Genomic DNA, 11,610 nt, shown 5'->3' on the forward strand with positions numbered 1-11,610 from the left:
AATGGCATGCACAGATATTTCTGAAAGACAGGCTGTCATAACTATAAAAAGGGTCGAGAGTTATGACGTATTTTAGTAGTTAGTGCTATTTCCATGAATTCCACGATTTCTTTAAGGAAAATTGAGTCAAAGAGAAGGTATATACACCCCTCATGATCCACCTTCTGGATATGCCACTGCGTAAATTTGATATGTATACGACACATGGGATGTAGATATCATAATGGTGGAGAAAAATTCACTATAAGCACAAAATCTTAATTGGACCTTATCGATTGTTTGTCTTTTCACACGTTTCTTTTTTGCTGGTGTTGGGGTGCAAATATGAAGAAAATGCACATTAGAACTAACTTTCAATAACATATTCATTCTAAGATTACCATGGTATAATATTTGTTGTGGAACGCTATTCCTATTTTAGGCACTTTGATGTTTGGTGATACATGTAAACCTGATGACGATGACAATAAAGTGCCCGTTCGCAAAATGAAGAAGCTGCATCCTTTTGGAGGTAGTATATCCGTGGGAAAAAGCTGACGGGAAGAAAGAAACAAGTGAAAAAGTAAGAAAGCAGGGTTTGCTTGAGACTTGGGAAACAAAAAAATGAGAAAGTCGGGGGGAGGGTGACTAGTGATAACATGAAATCTTATAATACATGATTTTGTTCGGGAAATAAAAAGCTCACAGCACTAGTTTTTCAAGATGCATCAATTTCCTTTTTGCATATAAGCCTACCATTGGTCACAACAGTCTTTGACACATGAGTTCCCCCTGCTACAGCCTCGCAAGTGTCTGGAGACACTTTTTGAACTTTCGATTCATAGCTCTGTGTCTGGTAAAAACAACTACTTGTGAGCTAATCAGCCGCTACAGCTTTTATCAGCAAGCTTTTCTACTAAATATTTTTTTTTTAGCCATATATACTTGCTTTGAAGAGGAATGATAAAAAAAGGGAGACAAAGGCAACTGTGTTATCATGTCGTTTGCTGATGACGTAAAAAATGTTGCTACTACACAGTGTTTCCAAAAGACGAGTCAACAAATCTTCAGTCTGTCACTTTGCGTTTGATTTGTCCCTTGATCATTTAAAAAGAAATAAAAATAATTCAATTAATAAAAGAATGGGCGGAACCTAATGACGCTTACAAGCAGTAACGAATTGGCTACTTAATGTACACGACTCGAGCACCCTTGAAATGTCCTCAAACCAAAAATCAAAACTTAAAAATTCCTTTTTTACTAAAGTTCTACTCACAAATTATGGATGTCTGCTAATTTCTTGTCTCAATTGACACACTGTGTGAAAAGTCTGCGTACTGGACAGACATACAAATTTGCAGTGCTAAAAAACCAAAACCAAGAAAACTTAAAATGAAATCGTAAATACACCACATCACTGAGAGCCTGGAAGTTAAATTATTTCTCCGGCTCACTGATCGAGCGTGTTAGTTGTTGACTTTCCGATCTCTCGATCGAAGTTCCCGGGTGCGAGTCCAGGCATGGGCATGGGTGTTCTTTGTGACTGCCCCTCCATCAATTTCCATCTGATCATCATCACTCAGCCTCATCGTCGCTATTAGCCAAAAGTGGCAGAAAAGCGACGCTGACCTGAATAACAAAAATACAAATAGTACTTAAATGCTCTCTCTCTCTCTCTGTTATCCAGCCTCGTAGTGCTCTGATAATATTTTTTTTATCCATACAGAATTACAATCACCTTCCAAATATTTACTGCTAAAAGCAGTCTCCAACTGCAGATATCTGAAGCTGACAATAAATTGCCATTTAAAAGAAGACTTTTTACTTCCAAAATTAAACGATCTCCCCCGAAGACAAAGTCTAAATAAAATAATAGTAAATCTTCAATGAATCTATGAGATGAGAGCTAAAAAAAGAAAGTAGTCAGCCATCCACAAGGGAAGGTCCTCAATTGTTATTTTTCTTTTCGTGGTTTGTTTGGTATGGTGTATGTATGTTCATTGTTTATATGTGAATCATATTGCGAATGTATATAATATTATGGTTGATTGTAAGACAAGGCATGAGCTTTGGTCTCCGTCATATAAAATAAGAGCTAAATAAATAAATATAGAAGCGGTAGAGCGGCGGAACGACTGAAATCGTGTCTTTTTTTTGTTCAGGCAAATTGAATGCGTAGTCGTGCCTTACTGTTTGTACTAGCGACCAGCGTCGTCCAATGAGAGGGAAACTTACAACTTCGAAAGCAGATCACGTGACTCCATCCTCGCCAATAGTAAGGCTATAGAGAAGCAAAGAAACCTGCGCAGACCCGCGACTCTTGTGCACCGCACTCCCGCGAGGAGAGTGAGCCATGCTTTCTTATGGCCCGAGCTGAACGGAAGAAGGGAAAGCTGCGCGGGGACTTTTCGTCCAAGTTTTTTTTCCTTGTGGTCGCTCTATAGTAACGCTGTCGTTTTGTAATCAGGGGGTCAGGGCTCCATCCTCCGTGGAGGTACACTGCACAGTGGTTCAGATCCCACTTTTAACTGTAGGTCCGGTCCCGATTAACCTGCCTGACCATAAAGTAAAGTTAAAGCTTGATACTCGATAGAAAGCCTCAGCATCGCATTCCATTTGCTTCAGGCAGGAAACCGATCCAGCAACTCTAGAACTTTTATGCCGTTGCTAGTTCTCCTTCAAAGTGTAAACACTGTTTTTTTCTCTCTCTAAGAAGCGTGATTGGCTCTCTTCTGGGGCCAGTCGAAGGGCTTGCTCAAGACAGCCTTCGAAGGTCGTAGGCCAAGAGTGCAACGCGTAACTAAGGAAGAAAAAATCTAATGCTGCCAAAAAGAAGAAGTCTTGCGTGATTATGCAACATCATGTGTCTCGACGTGTAGTGGTAAAAACCGATCCAACAAGATCATCTAAAGTTTATTGGCTGGCTTTATCTGATGAAAGGAAGTTGCTGTCTGTCGTGCAGTACTTGAAGTTCAATCGGTATTTTTCAATGTCACGGTAGTTATTTTAATTGTTTGCGCACTCCTTTCTCCCCGTCAATTCTCAACAGGACACTCGTTTTTCCATTTTAACAAATCATTATGGTATGGTATGGTATGTCCACGTGTTGCATGTTTCCTTTTTATCGTACAAAAAGACTAACTTACCTAAACCTACGATAAGTTTCAACTCTTTTTCTTTCATCTGGGCATTGCTTGAATAACATAGGCAGATATCGGGCACATCTGGTACTGCCCTCTGACACGACGAATGTTGCAAGTGCACCTAGTAATTGCGAACAAACACGCGTTTTCATGAATACGTCAAGCATGCAGGCAGGTATAGGTTAAATCATCTTAAAAATAACATTTGTTGCACCATTGCACATAATGTGAATAATTCAAAGCAATAGCCTAGATCTAGAAATTTACATTCGTACGTCCGATTTTCAAAATTGCATTCAATGTTTATTTTCAGCCTCATTTATGAAATTATTATGATTGCAGAAATATCGAGTATGTTATAAATTATGCAAGTTTTAAAACCTCTCTCTCGCTCATTCGGAGTATAAAAACTGCAAAGAGAAGAAATGCTCCCTTTTGTTTCGCAATTATGCGGTCTGTTCGCTATCTGCGCTTCTTATCAGAAATGCATAGACCTTTAATCTAGACCACACGTGTGTGCTGTCAGAATTTGTTTTAACGTCAAAATCAAGAACGAATGGACATATGCCTATATAGAAAGAGGGTGATCATAAAAAGAAATATAGAGGAAGCATGGGGAAGGGAGGAATAGAGTAACGATAGATAGAGAAGGTAGATAGATAGGATCAGAAATAAGAGCAAATGAGAGAGAGAGAGAGAGAGAGAGAGAAAGAAAGAAGAGTGGGAAAGATTGAAAAGAAAGATGGGGAGAAAGAGAAAGAGCGAAGTCAACAAAAGAATAGGAAGAGAGTAATAAAAGAAAGGAGAGAGAGAGAAAGAAAAACTAAAAATAGAGAGGGGGAATAAAAAGAAGACAGGCAGGAAAAGGAAATTAGAAGGTAGGAGATAAGTAGATAGAAAACGGAAGAGAAAAGTGATAAAAGAAATAATGAAACAAGAAGAATTAGCTTCTATGGAATAGGAAGAGAGGTATAACCTCAGAAGAAGAAAAAGGCAGAAAATAAAGGGGGAAAGCAATGCAAATACGTACTATAAGAAATAGATCAATAAGCTCATATGCAGATTTCGTCGGTTGACCCCCACTTGTTGACGCTCCCTGTGAGGCACTAGCGTGCACAGATTTCTTCCAGAGAGGTCTGGAATTGTAAAGATGCCTATTACAAAGCTGTCTTCTATGGGGCGGGATACACAGTAAATTATTTGGTTATTATCATTTTAACTTTCGTTGTAAAAGTTGTTCAAAGACCAAATGGTAATCGGGGACTATTTTACGTAAATGGGATCTGCATTACCACTGTGGTTTGTGCCGAGAGTTCTTTACCGCGTGCTTTCATTTAAATATTTTGATTTTGTCAAAATTTCTGGGGAGAGCTGAAATCCCATCAACTCCCCACTCCTTCCAGAATCTAACATTTCCATTGTTCAATACCTCAAATGTTTTTACAAACCTGGAACTATATCTGTCTGTGTGTATATGTACTCTATACGTACCTATGTACGTTCTATGTATGTATTTACAGTTAATTTAAAAATTTCCTCTAAGCCACGGAACATTTGGGGGAGCACGGGACGTCCATGAACGTATATCAATAACAGAAAGAGAGGTGGGAGAGGTAGAGAAAAAGAGAAACTATAGAAAGAGAGAAGGAGAAAGAAAGGGGGAGAGAGAGAGAGAGTAACAAAAGTTGCTTTTCTTAACGATCTCCGTTTTTCTTTGAAACCAGGACGTTTTCCGATTCCAAAAAACATACTTCAGGAATTCCGGACCCGAAACACTATTCCGATCTGTCCAGAAAAATCCGAAAAGAATAAAAAGCTAGATTGTAGAAAGGTGTTCGGGATTTTCATTGGGTGAGAGAATAGGACAGGAAGTGTTCTATTTTTAGAAGCGAGTCCTACGTTATACCATCTTTTCTCCGTGTGACGTTATTTTTCTTAGGAACGCCGAGCCAAAAGATGGGGGGGGGGGGAGATTGCCATGAACTTCCCCTTGGATTTTCAACTGATTGCATTGATTTACACCATGCCTTTTATACACTGTAATAGGCATGGTGTAAAATAAAACTTGCAGCTGAGCATCAATTTCGTAAATTTCAGAACTCTATCCTTTTGAATTTCGAAATAGAATAGAAGTTACCTTAAATTGTGTTATTGTAATATCAAACAGCAACTATCATGCAATAATTAAAGTATATTTATAAATAGGCTATTAAAGAAAATACTTCTAAGTTCTAGCTCTAGGATTATCATGCTTTGATCAACAAATATTTCACATTCCAGTAATACTGTTATAGTTTTCTATACTTAAAATTATGTTCTATATATTTGTATTTTGTTATTTTAAGACGATGCGACGATGAGGATGAGGTATGATTAAATAAAGCGATGAAGGCACACTCGCAAACAACATTGATGCCCATCGAACCCGAGAACTTTGGTGTCGAAGGAGATGGAAAGTCGACCACTTAATGAGTTCGGCCATCGGCAAAATGTACTTATGTTGAAAATTCCTCATTAATACGATAGGTCACACTAAAAGTTTTTAGGCACGCGCAAGTAAAACACTGGAGACCAAAAGTATGAATGCTATAATTTTTCAAAGTATTCTCCATGACAGTTGATACACTTGTTCATCCGCTCAAACCAAGTGTGAAAGCACTGGGACCACACATCTGCAGGCACCTCTTGAATGCACTGAACGAAGGCGGTGACTGCCTCCTCGGGAGTAGGAAATGAAGAACCTCGTAATGTATCCTTGATTTTAGGGAACAGGAAGAAATCACAAGGGGCGAGGTCGGGACTGTAAGGAGGATGAGTAATTTCTTCGATGTTGGAGGCTTTGAAGAATTCAATTGTTCGTACTGCTGTATGGCTGCGCGCATTGTCTTGATGCACAATAATGCGACTTCGTTGGCGTTTTTCACGAACTTTCCGTACGATCTCCGGTAAACAAACCGTAGTGTACCATTCAGCATTAACGGTCCGACGTCCCTGTAGCGGCACTGTTGCAATATGGCCCGTCCGACTGAAGAAAGTGACAACCATTTGTTTGCCAACACTTCGTCCCTTCCTGACTTTTGTTGGTGGGTCTTCATCCGGGAAGATCCACTGCGTCGACTGTCGTTTGTTCTCGGGTTCATAACAGTACACACAAGTTTCGTCACCTGTTACGATGTCATACACTGCATTTGATTGTCCTTGGTTAAATTTGTCCAGCATTTTCAAGCACCATGTAACCCGTGCCTGCTTTTGCTCCTGAGTATGATGGTGTGGGATCCATCTGCAGGGGCGGCGCCAGAAATTGTCGACTGGGTGGGCAGAAGCTCCTTATTGATAAATTAGGGTGGGCAGTATAAATGTAAGACCATATATACAGAGCATTCCTAACATTCGCTGCAAGACTCGGCGGCAAGCAGCCCGGCATCAGCGCTTGTCTTTCCCGGTAAACAGGGTCCGCGACAGTCGCTAGAGTCGGATATTAAAATTACAGTTTTCATATTGTGTACTAACCTTGACTACAGAAGGTGTTGAAAATGATGTCTCTCTGCTGCAACACATTCCTGGCATCTCCGAAAGAAATTGGCATTTACACGTGCAAGTTCGTCTACTGTAATTCTCCCGATTTCTCGTACAATACTCTCTTTTAACTCACGGATAGTGTGCGGATTGTTATTGTATACTTTGTTTTAGATTTCCCCATTTTTCTTTCCACTGTTATTCAGAACTGACCCTGTTACTCTAAACCTTTTTACGAGGTTTAATATAGTGGTCCTATGTGGAACGGGAACACCAGGAAATTTCGTTGCAAAACGTCGTCGCACTTCTCCACAATTCCTCATTCCGAAGTAACACTCGACAAGATAAATCCTTTGTTGTAATGTAAACTTTTGTGGTGCCATATTAAGCCACAATTTCAACACACGGACACGAGACAACAGAACTTCCGAGGGAGGATTATACTGGCGTCAGTCTGAAACGTCAACAGAAAGGGAAAGAGAGCGAAGGCAGGGAGAGCGAAAAAACAGACTGTAGCGTGCGACTGTCGCGGACCCGTTAACTGGGAAAGACAAGCGCTGATGCCGGACCGCTTGCCGCCGAGTCTCGTAGCGAATGTCAGGGAATGCTCTAGTATATTTGTGTATGTAAGACGTATGTATCCCCCCTCTCTCTTACACTCCCGATTTTTATCTTACTTCTTTTCCCTTTCCTTTTCTTGTTTTCCTCTTTATCTTTTCTAATCTATTGTCGCATCTTGTTCCATTTCCTCTCGCTTTGTCTCTGATGGACACAATTATTTCAAGGAAGTGTTTACCCATGCACAGCCATAACCCAGCCATACATTCTAATCACATTCTTTCATGCATGTCAATACAGTGAAATAAATGTGAATTAGGTTTAAGCTTGTTTTGCAATTACAAGGAACATACTTGATTTTATGTATTCGGCGACAATGATAGAAAGTTGCGATGGTAGACAATCGTGAAGTTTCTCGTAATTTAAATGAATGTTCTTGAGCATAGTATTTTCATCGTATGAGTTTTTGACTGAAAGAGTTTTCTTACTCCTTGGGGGTCACTACTCTTAGCTTACAAGGTTTGTACAACTGATAAATCTATCTGAATGTTTGTAGTAGCGGCGATTGGGTGCCAACATTTGAGGGGCAAGGACAATATGCTTTTTCTTGGTAAAAAAGGCTTAGCATAAAGAGGCCATAGTGCGGGGGCAAAAAGTGGCAAAATGTGGCAGGGAAACTGCATCCCTCACTTCCCGCTCCTCCTAATCGCCGCCACTGCATGTTTGGAACGTCTTATTAGGAATGATTTAAAGCACACACGGAAAACAAATTCTTTGTTCATTGTCCATGAAGTATTCCTACGCTATTTTGACAAAATATCATAAGTATTAAACAAGTAAGATTGAAAAATCTGTTCAGAATTGAAGAGATTATTAGCTAAGTTGCTATTTGTTTTCTCATCTGTCATGTTACTAATGCGAGAGAAGCAATACATGTATGGTTACATGAACATATTTTTTGAGGTAAAAAAATTATTTAGGACACAAGGAATTCATCGAAGTTGATCACCGTGCCAGTAATAATTCATCTATTTTTCATAGATGACTTGGGTTGTATGGTGTGACCATTTCGAACATGTCAACCTCTACCCTGTGCAGCATACCCTGGAAACTTTATTCTTTCAGGGCAACGAGTCCCTGGCGCTTGGAACCACTGTCAAAGTAATAATTTATGAGGGTTTGTATTTTGAGTGTCAGCATGTGCTTGTTTTCGCCCCTTCGTTACTTTCATCTAATCACCATTAAACCTTACCGTCGTTATTATCAAAATTAGCAGAAAAATGACTTTAAATAAAACAAATCCACCACAACTTACTCTTCCAAAAATGGAGTTTCATTAGTCCATAGCTCTTAGAAAGTTGAGATAGTAGTTTCAATTGCACAGCGTTTCATTAGTGGCTCAAGGCAGCTAATTCCGCGAACAATGACGTTGTTTTCCGAAAGTCTCAAATATTTGTCTCAGGCAATGGACGCATTCTCTGTGGTGATACAATGCCACGTTTGGTGCGAGTTCTTACTGTATATCGGTCCCCAATGACATAACGCTGTCGCATTACAATGGAGAGGTCCCGTGTTCGACTCCCCCCTCCTCTGGTGGAAGCACAATGCACACGGGTTCGGACTACACATTAAACTCTAGGTTTAGTCCTGATTAGCCTATCTGAACATAAAAGTGGGCTTAATAACAAACTAACAAAATCGTCTTCTGGATACTTCGTGACAACTTTTTTTTCTTTACTTCAACTGCATCTACAGATTCTGTTGACATTTTCGGCTGATTCATGTAACAAAATTTATGTGTGAGACGAGAATTTCTAAATAGGATAAGCCACTCATTAGTAATTGAATAATTCTGTAGCTTCTTCCATACATAACTGGTTTACTAAAATTTATTCACTTCAGTATTGTAGGGATTATTGTGATTTCTTCTTATTAGTAGAATGAATATAAAGTTGATATTTCGCATACCATATTGATATTTCAAGATAACAGGTATATAAAAATTGTAATGTAATAAAAAAGGGGACACTTCTGGAATTTCAATGCAGAGCTAATTAAAACTATATTATACTCTCTATCATATTTAAACCCGAAGGTTTATGGCTGAAGCAACACAAGCCTTCCATCTGTCCCTATTCGGGGCAAGATCAATCCAATCTTTCCCATCCTTGCCGATTTATTTTATGTCCATCTCAACGTTATCCCTCCATCCTCACCTTGGCCTTCCTACTGGTCTCTTACCATCAGGTTTCCCAACAAGAATCCTGTAAACTATTCTTTCCTCTGCCATTCGTGTCACATGGCCTGCCCATCTAAGTCTTCTTGACTAAATTATTCTAATAATAATTAAAAAGTCGAAATAATGTGTTGTGTTGCCGGAGGAAGTAACCCTAAGATGACGTTTCTATTTGTTTATTTGGAGATTATTTTAACCATACCCAGGCTGGGATTTATATACGTATGTGGAGGCCCGGAGCTGCAGTCCTCAAGTTCACCCTCAATTCTGATCTAATCTTGATCATACCCTGCATAATTTTGAGCATCCTAAGCCTACTAACTGCTTTTAATCACAGTTTTTGTTTCAATAGCTCTAGTAATTACTTTCACTTTCTAATGACAAAATTGTTTTTTTATGGGATGTAGTGTTGCCCACGAGACGAGACATTGGCCTGTCTCGTCTCGTGGAGTCTCGCAGAAATGCTGTCTCGTCTCGAAAATATTCGTTTGTCTTATGGCACATGGTAAATCTCGTCTCGTCTCGAATTTTTAAAAGCCTGTCCCGTCTCGTCCCGTGGGCAACACTAATGGGATGATAATATGTGTACATTTCATACATGTTATGAACACCAGAATACACTTACTTATCAAATCATTCATATAGCTATCTCCAAGTATATGTACTTATTGAATTTGATTGGGTGGGCAATTGGGTGGGCACAGGAATTTTTGGGTGGGCGCTTGCCCACCCGTGCCCACCCCTGTCGCCGTCCCTGTCCATCTGGCACAGATTCCTGACACCAAGGCGGTCATGCAGGATCATTTGAACCTGACTCATACCAATACCCAGTGTTGCACTAATAACTGCATATGTCACCCGGTTATCCTCGTCTATCATGCGACGCACTCTGTCGACGTTTTCTTGAGAAGTTGCTGTCACAGGACGACCATCACGTAATTCATCACTGAGTTTCTGACGTCCACGTCGAAATTCTAAAAACCAATTAAACACAGTCGCACGGCATGGGGCTTCCTCCTGAAATGCATTTCGGAGCCTTTCATAACATTGCTGCTGCGTTAAACCTGCTCGAAAATCATAAAAAATCATTGCTCTGAAGCGCTCCCGTGTTAAATCCATTTTACTGTACACACACGACAATAATTGACTAATTTCTGCCACACAACAATTAACAACTATAAATTCTGCAGCATTATCACACTTCACAGACTACTAACTTCAACATATCCTAGAGACAATGTATTGCTGCAATCAGTGTTGCCGCATCTAAAAACTTTTAGTGTCACCCACGTAATATACTTGTATTTTTGGTTGGTTTGGTTCAGGTTAATGGTGACGACGAGGATGAATGATGAAATGAAATAGATGACGGAACAACCAACGATAAATCCAGTGGCGAAGGAACGGAGAGGAAGTGCAGGGGTACATTGTAACTCCTTACATTTTTGAGAGGGGTACAGCACCCTCCTAAATACTTTGATCCGCTTTGTACCCCCCCCCCTCCTTTTCAATAATTTGTCAGACGCAGCTTGCAGCCGTTCAAGGAATCTCGTTTTTAGTAGCTAAACGCAAAAAAAAAAGTTTTTTTGTCTACATTATCTTTCCAGGCAGAAAAGTTCAAACCACTGTAATATTATCATACTACATTGTGGTACTATGTAAATCACTTCAGCTCTCAGTAAAGTCGTCGTCGCCTTGTAATCAAGTGGTCCAGGGTTCGATACCAGGTTGATCCCACTTTAAAGTGTGAGCTCAGTCCTGATTAGCCTATCTGTGCATAAAGTGGACTTATAGCAACAATTCAAAAACTGTAAGTGGAAGTAGAAACTGTTCAAAATGAGTGCAAAACGATGGAGTGAGGCCCAGAGATTTATTGCTTCTGAAATTGTACGCATTTTTTAATGTGTTAAATTAGCCATAAAAGTTTTAAAAAATGAAAGTGAATTAAAAATAGTGAATATTGCTATTTTTATCAGCAATAGGTATAAGGTTATATAAATTTTACATTCAAAATTGAAAGCTGTGCGGCCTGTTCTAAGGAATACGTGATGTTAATGAAAGTTGAAAGAGTCATTATGCTGATTTGCCGGGAAATGCATATGTAGGAAGATTTTGAGGGGAAACTGCGGTCGGTGAAGACTTACAGGAAGAGACCATTGATGACCTATTTGTTCAGTG

Source organism: Lepisma saccharinum, chromosome 1 (assembly GCF_977018435.1).
Source record: "Lepisma saccharinum chromosome 1, izLepSacc3.1, whole genome shotgun sequence".
NCBI lineage: Eukaryota > Metazoa > Arthropoda > Insecta > Zygentoma > Lepismatidae > Lepisma > Lepisma saccharinum.